Source organism: Balaenoptera ricei, chromosome 10, assembly GCF_028023285.1.
Source record: "Balaenoptera ricei isolate mBalRic1 chromosome 10, mBalRic1.hap2, whole genome shotgun sequence".
Lineage (NCBI taxonomy): Eukaryota > Metazoa > Chordata > Mammalia > Artiodactyla > Balaenopteridae > Balaenoptera > Balaenoptera ricei.
In genome coordinates this window covers 11,173,705-11,191,724 of record NC_082648.1, presented here as the reverse complement: position 1 = coordinate 11,191,724, position 18,020 = coordinate 11,173,705, and the positions used below count along the sequence as shown (strand labels likewise).

Below are 18,020 nucleotides of genomic sequence, written 5' to 3'. Positions count from 1 at the left end.
CCTGCCTTGAGGAGCCCAGCTCCAGGGGGCCTCGCTTATCTCTCTCTTCCTTTCCCTCCTTAAACCCTTTTGACAACAAACTTTGACGGTGACCAGCTAAGGTGCTTAATGTTTCACTTTACAAGTTCTCTCTTTATCTTTGGCGTGTCATTCTCTGTCTCAGATTTGGATTTTAGGATTTTGAGTAATAATGATTGCCACTGGTTTGCAACGTCTCCTCTATGACCAGATGCCAGGCATATAGTAGTATATGCTTGAATCCTCATAAAAACTGTGCAAGGAAATTCTTCTTCTCATTCTACTAAAGCTCAGAGAGATAAAGTACCTCAGCCGTGGCCACACACAAACGCGTGGTGGCTGGGACTTGATCGTGGGTCTCTTGGCCTCCAAACCTCACGGTCTTCCTGTCTCTTAGAGTTGAAGGGCATGATGAGCTTATTTGGGAAAACATAGGAAATTGGTTTTTCTGAGATTGCTATTATTCGAGAGCAGTGGTCCTCAAGGGAGGGGACTTTTGACCCTCGGAGACATTGACAGTATCTGGTGACATTTTTGGTTGTGCCAAGTTGGGGTAGGGTGTGTTACTGCCGTCCTGTGGGTAGAGGCCAGGGAGACTGCTAAAGCATCCTATGGGGCATGGGGCAGCCTCGCATGAAAGAATTATCTTGCCCAAGGTGTCAATAGAGCCAAGGTTCGGAGATCCTGTTCCAGAGTTGTTTTTCTGCATTCCTGATCTGTCCGTAACTTTAATCAGCATCCATCTCCTGCATCCGTCATCACCCTGATTATGTTTCTTTGCTATTGTTCTAAGGAGAAATTGGGATGCAACTAAAGAAGAAAGACTTCTGCTGTTAAGCTGCTTTTTGTTTTACTTTGGTTGATGAGTGGTTTTCTCCCAGCACCATTTATCTATTGCTGGTGGCCTGGGCTCTGATTCTAGGGCTCAGGAGCCCCTGAGCCACTCTAATGAAATCCTGGGGCTTCTGCACTGAACTGCCCCGTTGCTCCACGCTGTGCTTCACTTGGCGTGGTGCAGGTCAGGCTATCAGCACTGGAAAAAGCCCTTCCACCAGAAAGTTGTGTGAATTGGGAGCAGGTCAACCCTGACTCCCTCCTGCTACCAAATTCAAAGCGACCCCAGCAGCTGTGAGGTTGAGAACACGGTCCAGTAAGCAAATTGCCTTCTACTGGAGAGCGCACACCTTCAAAGTTTAAAAATGCTGATGCACACTGATGGGAGAGACAGAATGACCTCTGTGCCCCTCCCCCCTCCCCCCCCAATAAAAGTACACACATTCAGTCTTTACGGCTTTCTCAGTCTAGACACTAACACAGTTCAGAACTGCTACAGCGGATGGCCCTATGAAAGCAAGTTCACCACACGTTGGATTTTAATTGTACAGTGCATGAAGTTACCCCTAGTCATCTTTTGTCTCTCTAGTCATCAGAATGTCTCTCATCATTCTGTTACTTAAAGGATAAAGGACTATGCATTATCTTACTGCTTCTTGAATTCCCCATCAGAGGCGTGGTCCCCAGCTGGGCGGGCTGGTTGCGCCCCGGCTCTGTGACCGTCTTTCCCTGGGAGAACCTGGGCGTGGAAGCCGGCGAGGGTCCTCGACTGGCTGTCCTTCTATCGGCAGCTCCTGGCACTTTTGCTTTCCCTCCGACTCGCCTGACTACAAAATATGCCTCCTGCCTAATAAACTCCTGCTTGTAATATTCTGAAACAAGGAGGCTAATCAAAGGCCCTGTTCTGCAGAACAGGACGCTAAATGACAAGATTAATTTCCGCAATCAAGCAGCTTAATTTGGACACTTTCCCTTCTCTGTTGCTGATTGAAATTGAGGCAGATTTCGCTGTGGTGAGATTCTCCCCTGGCTTAGTAAAGCTTGCGTCCTGGGGCGAGAAGAGGGAAGGCAAGGTGACTGTGGTCAGAGAGGAGATGGGAAGTGAGAGGCAGGAGAGGGCAGCACAGGGAGTGAAATGTGAACAAATGCAGAGAAGTGGCCGGAATTTTTCTAGGGCCCCTAATTACTAGACACGGTGTGAAGCCATGGGTGCGGTTATCCACACGACCACCACCCCCCTACCTGAGATGTTTCCATCCTTTCAGACGGCAGCCACGCAGATACACGCGGCTGTAACCTGTTTGGGCAGGAGAACATCTTAGACATCTCCTAATCCACCTGCCTCTTTCCATAAAACAGCCCCAGAGACCTTAAGGAACTTGTGCCTGTTATTAATACCAAGCTGGATTTTAGGACAGAAAGTAAAGATGCTTACGCAATCTCATGGGATTTGCAGGAAAGTAAACATAACATAGTGATAGACCCTACATTTGTAGAAAGTATTATAATTTACAAGGCACTTTCAGAACATTTAAGTGGCAGGCTATATTGCTCAAATTAGAGTTTGAACTGAATATTTTTAGATTTTTAGTAACATACAGGATAATAACCTACATGCTTGTTGTTTCTTAGAAAAGCAAACACCTTACAGTGGAGATGCAAGCAGCTTCCTTTCTCTGGTGCTATAGTTAGCATTGAAGAGTATTACTTTCAAGGAAAAAAAAAACACCAATCCTGCAGTTTGGGATAACTGTTTGGATTTGTGAGCTTCAGCTTTTTCTCAATCCAATCTTGTTTGGGTTGTGAGGTTCTTTTATGCTGATCCCTGAGCCCTGGTTTCTGGTGGGAGATGTGGTGACATGGGGGAATCCGTGGGCAAGAAGCTTTAGAGCTGTAGCGTTTAACACTGACATTATCTTTGATCCTCCGTGAGTCATAGAAGCTTTCTGGGCTTCAGTTTCTTGACTGTAAAAGAGGGATGACAATACTGGTCTGTCTCGCAGAAGAATAACTAATACATGATTGCAAAGCTCCTCCCAAACACGAAGTACTAAATAAATACTAAAAGATGAAATAAATTGACTGCTGAATAAAATGTAGATAGGGAAAATGAAATCAAGGCCAGACCAGACTGAACTTAATAGCCAAGCAGCAAGGCTCTGTGTGCGTGTTGGGGACAAGAGAGGGGGCAACATCCTGCCCAGGAAACCCATGAACTCCAGGTACACTGTGCACATTGGCCCTTGCCCTCAGGACCGGGATCTTGGAGAAACACTGTTGGGTTCATTCATTAAAAAAATATTTGAGTACCTATTAAGGGCAAGGCATTATTGCCTCAAGACACTCTTCCAGACCTCATGGGGTTTAAGAATTGATTGGAGGCAATAAGACATAACCAAGAGTATATAATATACATCTGTATGAGAAATGCTGCCGGAGCTGTAAAACTAAGTGTAACATATGAATGCAGAGGGAAGCTTTAATTAGTGTGATCAGAGAAGGCGGTGGTATTTGAATTCCATGGATTTCCAAGGACAAAGAGGAGGGCAGTCTAGGTGGAGGGGCCACCATGACCAAATGTGGATGAAAGTGGAATAATTTTCACAAATGAGGAGTCTGGATGACTTGCTTTTGGATTTGTGTTGAAGGACTAAAGAGAAAGGACTGAAAAATAGGTTGGGGTAGAATGTGGAGAAGCCTAAATGACTGCGGAGTGCTAAAAGGCATAAGAATAGATGAATGTACAAATTTTAGGAATAACAACCTAAAACGTTAAGAAAGCTCTGATCTTCAGTAAGAAGATAGTGAAAATCAATTTATTAAATCTAAGTAATGCACAGTGTAGTTTGGACAAAACAGACAATAGAGGATTAAAGCAGCATTTAAAAGATTTCTTATCTCAATACAATATCTCACTAACAAAAAGACTGTAGAAACCACAAGACACAGTGAGATCAGAAAGAAGAGGCAGAAGTTTGACAGGTTCATACTTGATCACCCAGAAACGTGTATCCCAACACAAAGATGTAATTTGGCAGGTTCAGAGAAAGATGAAAATGGGTAAGTAATGAATAAAGCACCCAGTGAAGTGACAGTCCATACTGAGCACAATATAATTCCAGGGACTGTACTTTACACAGAGGCAGAGGGGCATAAAATGACTGGTTGGGACAAACATAACTGCAGGTTCACAGGCAGAAAGGCAAATGCCCGTCTGGTTGACTTTCTCCATCAGCTGAGACTTGACTGTGGGTAACCCTGCGTGAATTGTTGTTCACACATGAGGGTCTTCTGGTTTTTTTTTTTTTTTTTTTTTTTTTGACTTCCTACTGTTCCTACCCCCTCCCCCTCTCATCACAGGCTTCAGGAGGCTTTGCTATGAGCTCAGATATAAAGTGAAAGAACCCTTTTAAAGGCACTTTTCTGCCTGTTCACAGTCCCCTAAATTTTATTTTAGGTATTGTGTTGGTTTAAAAAATGTTTTGGGTTGGCTTATATGAAAAACTCTTTGTAACATCATAGTGAAATCGATGAAGAAAGTCTAATTTTAGGGAACAAGTATTATGAACTAGCCAACAGGGAGGGAGACAGGAGTTTGGAAACGTGGTTTCTAATCTCGACTGCTGGTTTACCAGTTGTCTGACTAGGTGAGTCACTTAGTCTCACTCATCGTCTGCAGGATTGTGAAAATTAGAGATGGTGTACACACAGAGCCCCCCCAGCCCAGTGCCTAGCCCAGGAAGTGCACTTTATTTTCTTCTAAAGTTAAGTGTAACTTTATTTTTCTTATTACAAAAGCAATACATGCACATCAGAGAAAAATTGGAAGAGAAGGGGAAAATGAAAGCAGACATCATCTCACCAGATAGCAGCACTGTAAACGTCTCTCTGTGTGTTATGCAAAATAAAAAATGAGGTCATACTATGCATATTGTTTTGTATCCAGCCTTTTCTTTTTCTCAACATACAGTGATCGTTCTCCCCTGTCAAAAGCATCCTTCTACATCATTTCTACTGACTGCATAGAATTCTGCAATTTAACCAATTCTTCATGGTTCAGCATTTTACGTTACTTTCAAAATGAGGACTTTTACAAATAAGCTAATGATGCACATCCTTGCAGATGAATCGTTTTGTCTGTCCTTAATTATTTCTTTAGTATAAGTTTGTAAAACTGGATTTACTTGGTCAAATAGCATCAACGTTTTGTGGCTTTGAGTATATATTACCAAATTGATCTCCAGAAATGTAAAACTATTATATGTGCTTGTGCTTGTGTGTACGTATGAGAATATCCATTACTCTGACCTTTGCAATGAAGAAAAGAACCTTGCATATTTAAGAAGGTAAAATGTTACTGTTTAAAACTCAGAAAATGAGATCAGACTTGTGGTTACCAGAGATGAAGGTCAGGGGGAGGGGAAATTGGAGGAAGGTGGTCAAAAGGTATAAACGGAAGTTATAAGATAAATAATTATGGGGATGTAATGTACAATATGATGACTATAACACTGCTGAATGATATATAGGAAAGTTGTTAAGAGAGTTAATCCTAAGAGTTACCATCACAAGGAGAATATTTTTCCTTTTATTCTTTCCTTTTTAAAAATTATATCTAGATGAGAAGATGGATATTAGCTGAACCTATTGTGGTAATCATTTCACAATATGTATAAATCAAACCATCCTACTATATGCCTTAAACTTATACAGTCATGTAGGTCACTTATTTCTCAATAAAACTGGAAAAAATGTTTAAATTTCTATTTAGTTGATTTATCAGTGAGCTTGAAGTTTTAAAATATACTTATTAGCCGCTTGATTTTTATTTTGCTCTTGTGAATTGTCTGTTATTCCAGTAGGGACTTTAAAGTGGCAGCCTGTTTTCCCCTGGGTCTGTCTCCATGATTTCACTTTAATAAATTATTACTCTTTGTTTACATGTTTATTACTTCAGCGACCCTTCACGTTCCTTCAGGGCAGATCATATCTTATTTTTTTCTATCCTGACCACCAGCATGAGGACTCAGTAAACCTCTGGTGGGTGTGTGAAGAGATGGGTCCCAAGCGAATGGAAGGATGGGGGACGTATATGAAGCTGAGCCGGGGTGAGCGCCCCCCCGCCTGCTCCCCCAGACTCAGCGCAGTCAGCGAGTGTAGGTGGGTCTCCTCTAAGCCATGCTGGTGAGCGGAGCTCAGAGCCGTTCCCAGGGACCGACTCAAAAGTCTCATTCCAACCAGAGGTGGATGACATGTAAGATAGTGAGTGAGTCAAGTGGCCAGGAATTCAGAGAATGAGCTGAGTGGTCGGTACAGGTTCAGCTGGGGGCCTGATGAGGGACAGCGTGTCCATAGGGCTGCATTTATTTTGTTTTGTCGATGTTTTTCCCGTCTGACACCTTGGAATCGTTATATGCGATTTCCTCAATTGATCATCTCACACAGAAGGAAGTCTTTGGAGTATAATGGGTCTTTGCTGCATTTATTATTGAAAAGGTCATTTTCATTTGGCCAAGACCATTTGCTTTCATAGTGGATGGTGGAGCCTGGCCGGGATGCTGTCACAAGGTTCTCTGTCCCCTCAGTCATTGGAGAGGTTGGACCCGGTGGTGTAGCACCTCCTGTAGGAATTCTTCTGGCTTTTTCTCTCTGGAGGTCTTATCTCTTTTGAGCTCCCCATACTTATAGTAAAAGATACAGGAATGAAAAGAAGGGAGGACATTGACACTAGGTAATGAATCATTTATGGATCTTACAGAGTTATGACACATGGGTCATGGAGTGTAATCTGAACATATCGTGGCAGAGTGTTTTATACAGTCTCTGTATGTTGGTAATATTTGCGCAATATATTCCACATAATGTGCTTAATAAGCAATTACTATACTTACTATAGAACTTAATTCTAAATCTATAGTTACTATCAGTAAGTATATGTTGATATGGCAGATTTGGGCTTATAACAAATTGTCTGTATTGTTTGCCAGTTGTTGCTTTAGCAGGGACAGATAGTTTTATAAATCTCCTGCTTATTAGGCATTTAACCAGAAACAAAAGAAAAAGAAGATAAAGCTCCTTGAGGAATGCATTCTTAATCTGTATAAACTGTTAACATATGCTGATCTACTAGAATATTGTATTTGAGATAATAACATATATAGAACTTACATCTTACATCATTTACTTACATATTTACATCAGAATATGATGCGACATTTAAAATATGTCTTTGTAGTAGAAAGTGAATTTTTGATATTTACTTGGTTTATTGGATTACTGTGAACTTCCAAGTCTTCTGACTTATGTTCATAGTAAATATATTTTTGAGCCTGTGACATCCAGCTTGGTCATTCACAGAAGTAAAATCAATTAGGTCATAACTGTTTTCCTCATTTTAAGCATGTGCTGCCCAGGACTGCCCTGTTGGTTTCATCTTGTAATGTCTGTGCTTGTGAGACCAGAGTTTTTTATCACATGGGAGCCCCAGGGGTGGGCAGAGAGTGATCATTTGGACAATTAGTGGAGATTTAAGTAAACTTGCCCACAAAAAAAGAAAAAAAATCATGAGAAATGTTAATAACTTTGAAGCAACTTTAGCAAAGCGTGATAAAAATGGTCAAGAGTTTGGGTAATGTGAGGCACACCAAGGTTAACAAATATCATGGATGAAGGTAGGGCTGAGAAATGAAAATGAACATGACTGTGGCCTACACTTCAGTGAACGTTGTAAATATCCAGCTGTACCCACGGGATAGGAGAGGGCAAGGAGAAGCTAAAAAAGCCTTACAACCAAACCTAGCAAAGGCAGCAGAAAGTGGGGTGGGTCTTCAGGGTCAAAACTGAGCCCAGCTGCAGGTGAGTCGTTTGGTGCTAAAGCTCTTGCAGTAGGGAACGTCCTGTAAGGGACCTTGACTTGGCCCTGCACTGGGTGAAGTGCTGGGTGCTGAATCGAGGAGCAGAATGGCACGCCTTCGTTGGGTCTGAGGGAGCCGCTTTGTACCCCGGACACCAGAGCTCTTTATATTCTGGTGCTGATCTGTCATCAGCATTGAACCGATGGCTTGTATGGTTTGTATTGTTCAGCACGGTCCCCTGGGAGAAGTAGAGTGTCCTGGAGCTATGCCATATCCCAGGCAGGCGGCAAGTTTTCAGGTGTGGCAGATTTTCATATTAGGATCCTAGGTGCCCTCCCAGCCCCTGCTTAGCACATTCTCCTGATGCCTCTCTCTCCCTGGCTCTCACCACGGGGGCATCTTTAACTTGCCTGAACCCCCTGCCATCTTTTGACAGTCAGTTTTTCACAGAAACAATCCATGATGCTCCTGACCACCTCCCCTCCTCCTTCCCTTCTCCTCCCTTTCCTTCCTCCCTCCCACTGATTTGTTATTATGTACTGCAGCTGCCCGGAGGATTTTAAATAGACCCATAATGGCACAGCAGCGCCTCTTGGAAGTTTAAATATAACCTTCTTGTTAATCTTGTCCGTGGCGGCAGCAGGAACAGCACCTGGAGAAGAAGGCAACGGGCAAGAGATGCCCTGAGGTTCTACCCTGAGATGGCGGCTCAGCCGTCTCTCAGGTGTGCTGCGCTCTGAAAGCCTTTGGACTCAGCCTCACAGTGGCTATGCCTCCGCTTAAGTGGATTTGGTGCCGGATTGACAGTCCCTAGAAATGGAAGCACAGTGTTAATACCAGAACGAAAGAGATGCAGCGAACAATGGCGAAAGCCTGAAATTCCTCTCCCCCCTCTGCCATTGTGTCACTCACCGTCCACCGCGCTGAGAGAGGCGGACTGTGCTTGTGTCTTATTTAGCCTTTGGCCCTGCGTGGGGACCTGGAGTGAGAAGGGCTAATTGGTGTCAATTACGTGAGTGGCCACCATTCTTAAAGGAACAGGTGTATAAATCATAAGTGCTTCCAAGGCACAGTATCAAGGTCTCCGACAGCTTCCAGGGGATATGATGGGCGGCGGCCCTGACCCAGGGCAATGAAATTGTTCATGAAGGGAAAAGGGCTACAGATTCTGGCTCCAGTTCCCAAACCTGTCAGTATTTTCTTGGATTTAACGAATGTCAAACCCTAATATTAATTTAGTCATTCGATGAATATTTACTGAGTGCCAGCAATTGTGGGAAATGTTCTGAGATCAATGGAAGAAAGGGGCCACCGGGAAATGAAGTGCCATGTTAAATTCAAGGAGGAACTTAATGGTGGAATGAGAAATCGTTCAGAACCGAGATTTTTGGAGGATGTGTCCTAATATCCATCTGGTTCAGGTTTTTTTCTTGTGGAGATGTTCTAGGATGTACTGTTTACCCAACGATGGGAAAAAAAGAGATAAGACAATCCATGAGAGAGAATTTAAATTCCGTAAAGTGTAAAGAACCATGCTAAACTCTTAGTTTTGGTAGAAGGGAAAAAGTGGTATTTCTTATCTTAAGGCAGTTTACAGTATAAGAGGGAACCTGAACAGATAAGAATGAGCACATCAAACGTTTTTATAGTACATTTTGGAGTGTATTGTGAATTCTCATACATACTTCTCTTTTATACTTAGGCTACCCTGTAAGGTAGACATTGTTATCCTTATTTTATAAAACAAAAAACTAACACAAACAGATTAGGTAGTTTTCCCAAGGTCAGTCAGCTAGTAACCTGTGGAACCAAGACATCTATCTCCAAATAAGGCTACGTGTTGTTCATCTCTGTATCCCTAGGGGCTGGTATGATACATGCCATATTGCACATTGATATTTTTTTTTTAACTGAATGAATGACACCATTGGTTAATTTTCATAACACTGCAATCATATATTCATTTTACAGTAAACACACACAAAGCATCTTAAACACTTCAGTAAAGAGGTTACTGAGGAAAGGGGATGAGTCAGGAATAACGTGGGTTACTAGGCCGACAGAGCAGGTTACAGTTGCCACATATGGGCCGTTAAGGAAAATCCCTGGTCACAGGAGACACACCTGGGGAATTAGACATCTGAGGTCACAGTAGACACACCTTGGTAATTAGACATCTGAGGTCATAGTAGTCACACCTGGGGAATTAGGGAAACATCCCTGGTCAGAGTAGACACTCTCCGAGTTTTAGGGAGACATCCAGGTCAGGGTAGACACACTTGGGAAAATAGGAAGACATTCCAGGTCAAGGTTGGGTAGTTGATCGCAGCATCCATATTTTCAGGGACCTTGTTAGAAGTGCAGACTTGGGCTCCACCCCAGACCTTCTGAATCACAATTGTGACTTAAAAGATGGGTTGGAATATGAAAGTTATTGGAGGTAGGAGATATAATGGTGGTAAGGAATTAAGCATTGCTAGAACATCACTGTCATAAAAGAGCAGAAAGTAAGAGAGGATGGAAAGGCTCACAGGAGGGCATATATCCAGCTTCTGTCTTCATATGGGAGAGTAGCTGAACCATTCAAGTTGGACAGCATTATTTTATTCATTTTAAAATTTATTTTTAATTGAAGCATAATTGAATTACAGTGTTGTGTTAATTACTGCTGTACAGCAAAGTGACACAGTTACATTGGGTTGGCCAACAAAGTTCGTTCGGTTAATGAATACGTTGTTCAGTAAAGTTCTTGGTGAAAATGAAAAATGTGTCTTTTATTTTTACTTAAAACTGAAAGAACTTTGTTGGCCAACCCAATACATATATATTCTTTTTTATTCTTTTCCTTTATGGTTTGTCACAAGATATTAAATATAGTTCCCTGTGCTATACAGTAGGACCTTGTTGTTTATCCATTCTATATATACCAGTTTGCATCTGCTAATCCCAAACTCCCAATCCATCCCTCTCCTACTCCCCTCCCCCTTGGCAACCACCAGTCTATTCTCTATGTCCCTGATCCTGTTTCTCTTTCATAGATAGGTTCATTTGTATCATATTTTAGATTCCACATAGAAGTGATATCATGTAGTATTTGTCTTTCTCTTTCTGACTTACTTCACTTGGTGTGGTAATCTCTAGTTGCATCCATGTTGCTGCAAATGGCATTATTTTGTTCTTTTTTATGGCTGAGAAATATTCCATTGTATATATGTACCTCATCTTCTTTATCCATTCATCTGTCAATGGACATTTAGGTTGTTTCCATGTCTTGGCTATTGCGAATAGTGCTGCTATGAACATAGGGGGGCATGTATCCTTTTGAATTATGGTTTTGTCTGGATATATGCCCAGGAGTGGGGTTACTGGATCATATGGTAATTCTATTTTTAGCTTTCTGAGGAACCTCCATACTGTTTTCCACACTGACTGCACCAATTTACATTCCCACCAACAGTGCAGGAAGGTTCCCTTTTCTCCACACTTTCTCCAGCATTTGTTATTTGTAGACTTTTTAATGATGGCCATTCTGACCGGCGTGAGGTTGTAGTTTTGTAGTTTGTACAACTACCATTGTAGTTTTGATTTGCATTTCTCTAATAATTAGTGATGTTGACCACCTTTTCATGTGCCTATCGACCATCTGTTTTGCTTCTTTGGAGAAATGTCTCTTTAGGTCTTCTGGACAGCGTTATTTTATAAGATTTGTAAGAATAAAAATCACACCATGGAATTTTTTTAGAGTTTTATGCCCATTGAATAAGGACATTATCTCTGTCTCATGTACCATGAAGCTCTTGTTGCAGTTTATTTGATAGCTTTTAATCCTATATGGAAATGGAGAACAATCAGTTGTTACTTTGCTCAAAATGAATAGCTTTCTGCCCACTTGCATGAAGCTGGGCTTATTTGAAAATGGCAGGCTGGTCCTATCCATATTCTGAGAACCTTCAGGGATTTTTCAAAATTATTAGCACAGTTATGTCTAATATGAGTGAAGCAGAATAAACCAATCCTTGCCCACATGGGTCCTGGTTCCTCTCCTCTCCACTGTCATTTCCGTAAAGGTGCAACTGATACGTATTTTTAATCTATTTATGGCTGTGCATGAGAAATACAAAAGCTGGATGCTTTACCCTCCTTTAAGGAGCTTGCTGTCTATTAAATAGAGAGAAGTGAAGGCATGATATTCCGTTTCATAAAATCTTTGAGGTGAGAATGAACAACGCAGGTATGACGGGTAATCAGGAAAACTAGAGTCTCGTACCAGTTTTGCCGCTAAATTGGCGTTCTTGGAAATCACCTTAATTTCTCCCGGTCTCAGTTTCTCATCTGTTAACATGAGGAGTTTGGACTGGGTGGGCTTTAAGGTCTTTTCCTGTTCCTGCTCCCAAGCCTGCGGGGAAACGGCAGGTCAAGTGGTAGAGTGATGGGTGGGAGGGATTGGTTGCCCAGATGCAGGAGGCTAGACTGTGGCAGGAAGCCTGTTTCTCTCACAGAGGTTTTTAAAATACGTTGATCTTGTTCCTTTTTCTTTATAAGGTGACTTAATATTTGCATTACTAATTGCCTGCTTTCAAGGTTAATGGACATTTCTATTTAAAATGGTCCTAAAAGCATTTCAGAATTGGGGAAGGGCTTGGCTGGTCATTTGCAAGCCCAACTGCAGTTGATCGAGGCCTGTGCCCTGTGGTCACAGTTACGCTCCCCTTTGGCCCTCTTCCCTCCACTCACAATGTGAGGTTAAAGGGAAAGATCACCAAGGAGTCTGGCTTATTCCTTAGGCTGAGCCTCGCAGAACGGGGTAGGGGCGCAAAGTGTGACGACCTGTCTGGTCCTTAGCTTTGTAGGTCCGTGGTTGGTCACATTTTCAGGAGACAACATATTTTACGATATTTAAGGCATGCAGGGTTCCCCAAGAACCTTCTACAGTAGGGTTCCCCAAGAACCTTTCCTCTCGTCTTCCTTTGGCAATATCAGAAATAGATGTTCCATTAAGAGCTGACATTTATTGAACTCTTACTCTTTGCCGTGCACTGTAAAGTGCTTTATGTGCACCACCTCGTGAATTCTTACAACAATCTAATGAATTACGTATTGTCTGTTTTCTTTTCTTTAGTTATGTATTGTTATTATGTCATCTTATAGGTGAGAAAACAGGTTCAGAGAGTTTATCCAGGTGGCATAGTGAGAGTGCACGGCAAGGTCAAATCCAGTTCTTCTACGTGTAAACCTATTTTTTATAGTTTGTTTTGTTTTGTTTTTGCCACTGCCCCAGCGTGACTTCTTTCTCTGGAAAAGATCTGTAAGGGAGCAAAATTTGCCACTACAAACTGACTCTTTGGCATGTGTTTTACTTTGAGCTGAAAAGACTTGGGAAGAACCCTTGACCTTCCCCCAAACTGCCTAAAGAATGTAGATAGAGGACCTGTTCCAGGAAGGGGAGCTGTCACCTTAGATCACTAGAGTATGAACTAGGTGTGGAGAGAGGGAGGAACCTAGTAAAGTCTGTTAAGAGTCCTCTCTGTGTCCCATGGTCTCTGCAAGGCCCAGCAAAGGTTTGCTTTTCCACCTCCATGTCAATCGCCTTCCTTCCCTTTGAGGGCCCAAACCACTATCCCCAACATCCTCTTTTGTCTCTAGCAGAAGATGGTATTTAACGTGAGGGTTTTAGCCATTTTGATGAGTTACTCAGTTTTCCCGGGTCTCTCTCATGTACGTATGTTATTAAACTTTTGTGTGGTTTTCTCCTGTTAATCTGTCTCATGTCAATTTAATTCGTAGACCAGCCAGAAGAACCTAGGAGTGCTGAGGGAGATCTTTTTCTCCCCGACAGATCTAACCCTGTCGTACTTATGAATGATAAGCGCCTTCTTATGTCTGCCTTGCGCTCTGAAATTTAAATATCCTCATCTAACTTGTTCCAACCTTGTTGCATCACTAACTCAGTTGGCTTATTGTCCACTAAACGTTCCTGGACTTGTTTTGTTCTCCGCTTCGTACAGATTGACTCAGCCTCTTCGTACTCAGCAGCACTTGTTCCTGTTAACTTTTCTCTCTCGCTTCTGATCATGTCTCGATTTCGTCCTACAGTCATTCCGAATTCTGGTGGGTGAGCTGAGCTGAGTTCTGATTGCTCCCTTAGGTGCTGAAACATCAGAGTGGCCTAAGGAATCCTTGGGCTTTGTGGCCTTACCCAGCCTTCCCGGGAGCTGGCTCTGGGCACGGCAGCTCCTCTCCTGGCCAAGCTAGCTGGCAGTGGGGACACGGAGCACATACCTGCGGTGCAGTCTGGCTTCTGTGCCCGGGAAGATGAGACGGCCCGGTGTCCATCTGGACCCACCGATCACCTCCTGGGAGGACAAAACCTGAATTAGATTGTCATGGCTGAACAGAAAAGGGCATTTGTGTATTCTGAGGCTTGGCGGTTAGAGAAGCGCTTGCCAGCATTTTGCTGAGTTACGTCTTCCCACTGCATGGCTAACATTATTTTTAGCCTCATTTCTTCTGATTACTCAATTGTCTTGAACAACTTTGTGAGAAAAAAAATGATGTCTCTGTCAGACAATCGTAGAGGAATTTCTTGCTGGAGCCGTGCTGATGTAGAAATATTTTATGTTGCTGTTGTCACCGAATCTCTATGACCTCTTGGGTTTGGGAAGGGGAGGTGTCACGGTAATGGAATTAACTGAGGGATGATAGTTCGTTCTGATGATAGCTCATCCTCATTTAGTGTTTAATTTGGTAGAGAGGAACTTTTGCAGATGCACTGAAGTGGACCTGCTGCTATAGAAGCATCTACTGGCCCATTGCCATAGAAACGGAGGTGGTCCTTAGGAACATATAAATAAGTAAACTACTCACCTTTCCTTTGCTTTAATTTTTCCCACTTTCACTAAGGAGTTGAAGACATAGATGGCAACGGAATTAAAACTTGCCCCCCTCTGTTTCTACCCACACGAAAGTCTCATGGTGAGGTGGAAATTACCTATTGTGCTCAGATGCTGAGACGGGGTTTGAAGAGCCCCATTGGAACACACCATTCAAATAAGGGGCCAAACCATGGAGAGAGCCAAGGCCAGAGGGGGCTTATCCACCGCACACTTGTCAGTGAGGTGACGTGCTGGGGCTAGGTTACTGGAGCCCTTTGGGGAATTGGAAATGGATTCAAATAAGGAAACACAGGCCAGAGAGGAGTGGGAGAAAAACAGAACCACATCTGGCAGGGTCCTGGATGCTCAATTCCTTCTGTTTGGAAAGGAAAGAGGATGCCGAACACATTTTTGATTGGAGGACAAATATGTCCTGAAATTTTCTTGAGGACTAAAGATTTGTGAGTTTCATCACTTTATCCAGAAGATTCAGGTCCGCTTTGGGATTAGTTTGAATGACAGACATCACAAATGCAGCAAAAATTAACACAACATTGTAAATCATCTATACTTCCGAAAAAAAATGCAGTTAGGAATACGATACATAGCACCGATTTCCCCAGCCCTCCCCACTTTGTGTGTGTATACTAGTAACAGTTCAAATCCCATCCATTCTTACTTCCTCCTACTCAGTTAAGACCACAGTCCCCCACAAACTCATTATCTTCTGGTGTGGCTTGGGCAGCCCTCAGGAGGGTATGTCACAGGTTCACAAACGGTTCTGGTACCAGATTTGCTGGGAACGGCTGCCATTTTCTGTGGGTTTCCTGGTTTTTTTCCATGGTACCACTGTCATTTCCTGCTGCTTTCATTGAGTTCCGTGGCATCTGCCTTGCACCTCGGCCTCTTTGCAACCCCACTCCCTATGGATATTATGGTTTCCCATTAAGCACCTGCCTCGAGTGCACTGGGGCCTTCCTGATGCCAGAGCTTCAACATGGTTTGTGGTGGAGTGTCTGGTGAAATTGGGTCCAACCCCCGTTCTGTTATATGCCATTACCAAAGCCACAGGCATGCTTGTGACATAATTTCTTCTAAGTTTTTAATGAAACGGGTTTTCAGCATTTACTTACGTCTCCTATTTCCTCATTCCCTGAGGACCCACAAGTCGGGCTGGGGTGAGGTTAGGCAACAGCCATTACGGTGGCTTCCAAACTGCTCCTCCCACCCTGTGACTACAGCCCTGTGAGTGGGTAGAATTTATTTGGTTCCTCCTTTTCTTAAGATAAGTTCTCCCCCAGCCTGCTCCTTCATTTCTCGTGAAAATAGACTTCTTTATTTTTTTTACATATAATAAAATTCATTTATTCTAAGTACATAATTACATGACTTTAGTAAATGTGTAGAATTATACATCCATTACCACAATTCAGTCTTAATATTTTCATCAGCCCCAAAATGTTTTCTTGATACAGTTTTCTTTTTCTTTTTTAAAAATTTTTATTGGCGTATAGTTGATTTACAATGTTGTGTTAGTTTCAAGTGTACAGCAAAGTGCATCAGCTATACATATACATATATCCACTCTTTTTTAGATTCTTTTCCCATATAGGTCATTACAGAGTTTTGAGAAGAGTTCCCTGTGCTATACAGCAGGTCCTTATTAGTTATCTGTTTTATAAATAGTAGTGTGTACATGTCAATCCCAGTGTCCCAATTTATTCCTCCCCCCCTTTCCCCCTTGGTAACCATAAGTTTGTTTTCTACATTTGTGACTCTATTTCTGTTCTGTAAATAAGTTCATTTGTACCATTTTTTTTTTTTTAGATTCCACATATAAGTGGTGTCATATGATCTTTGTCTCTGTCTGACTTACTTCGCTCAGTATGACAATCTCTAGGTTCATCCATGTTGCTGCAAATGGCATTAGTTCGAAACTGGATGGGTGGGCTCTGCAGACGTCTATTTTCATTCAGCCATAAAACAATGAAAATAGTCTTCTGCAGAGCCCACCCCTCCGGTTTCCAAGACATGCCCGAACGTTGAAAAGTCCATTGCTGGCTCACGCTGGAACAAGGACCTTCACGGGTCCCAGGCCAACCACTGCCCTTTAGGAAGTGGGAGACTCTGCCCTCGGTGGTGGCCGGCAGCTGAGGCTTATTGAAAAGAGCACCGGTCGCAGAGTCAGAATGCATGCTCCAGTCCCACTTCTGACACCCACCCACTTCACGGCCTTGGGGCAAGTCCCTCAGTATCTCTGAGCTTCAGTTGCCCCATCTTCACATTTGAGTTAAAAATTCCTACCTCACAAGGCTATTGAGAAAATGAAAAAGTTCATAGAGAGTGGTGTTCTGTCTGCACTGTCATTCTTTTCTGTAGCTATTATATTGGTGACCAGTGCTGAAATTAGTAAGGACCACGCGGAGGGCTCCCCTGAGCACCTTCTCCTTTGCCTGATGCGGGGCCTGGACTCTGACCCCCGTGTTCTTCAGGCCTCGTGTTCTGTCTCTGGGGCGGAGCTCCAGCCTCCTCACCCCTGCGCTGAGGGCAGCCCCGGCCTGGCTCTGCCTTTTCATTCCTGGTCCCGCTCTCTGGGTCCTTACTGCAACCTCAGTCTTGCCCAAACCAAACTGCCCATCTTAGGTCCTGCTTTCAGCCCTGGCTTGGGTCCTAATAATGGTGCTTATTTTCACTTTAACATCTTCAACGACAGGAGCGTGTGCCTTCTCTGGACCCAAGGTTCCTGCTACGTATTGTATAAAATCACTGCCCACTGCCCTGCCACTATTCCCCCTGCCAAAAATAGAATAGAAAAGACATGATTCTCCACAGAGCGTTCATGGGAGATGACTAGTATAAAATGCAGCTACTCCCAAAGTTATGGAAAACATGAAGAGAGACCTCTGGGGGCCTGCTGGTGCTGTCTTCAACTGTCCATATCTATTTGCATCTCGCGAAAGGGGCAATAAAAACACTTTCTTCTGGGTCAGGTGGATGTATGATTAGGGAACAGTATAAAAAAATAAGCTTTTTTTTTTTCCTTTTTAAGTGAAATGTATTTATTCAAGGAAAGCAGAGATAATGAGCTCAAAGAGAGATGATTCAGATCAGAAGGGCTTGGGGGGATGAGTGGGCCAGGGAAGCCTGAGGAGCCCAGAAGAGAGGAGACAGAAAGAGAGGCTGAGGCTAGGAGGCAGGTCCCTGCAAGGATATTGCCCGAGGGACCGAAGGCCCTGCAGGCCAGAGCTTACAGAGATTCACTGCAGAGGAACCTTGTCTGTGATGGACAGGCGGGTGGAGGCTGGGAGAGCTGAGGACAGACTCACACCCGGACAGGTAGTGCTTTGCACCCCACGGTTCCATGGGAGTTCAGAAGTTTGAAAGCTGGGCAGACATCTCGAAGGGGGACCTGCCCCCAGATGATCCATCAAGTATCAGGTGT

At 43.2% G+C, this 18,020-nt stretch overlaps 1 protein-coding gene across 1 annotated transcript in view; it reads left to right on the top strand.

Moving 5' to 3' along the window:
- Window positions 1–18,020, top strand: part of GRIN2B (glutamate ionotropic receptor NMDA type subunit 2B) — a 412,485-nt gene that overhangs the window by 175,253 nt on the left and 219,212 nt on the right. The gene's annotated exons all lie outside the window — the stretch shown is intronic.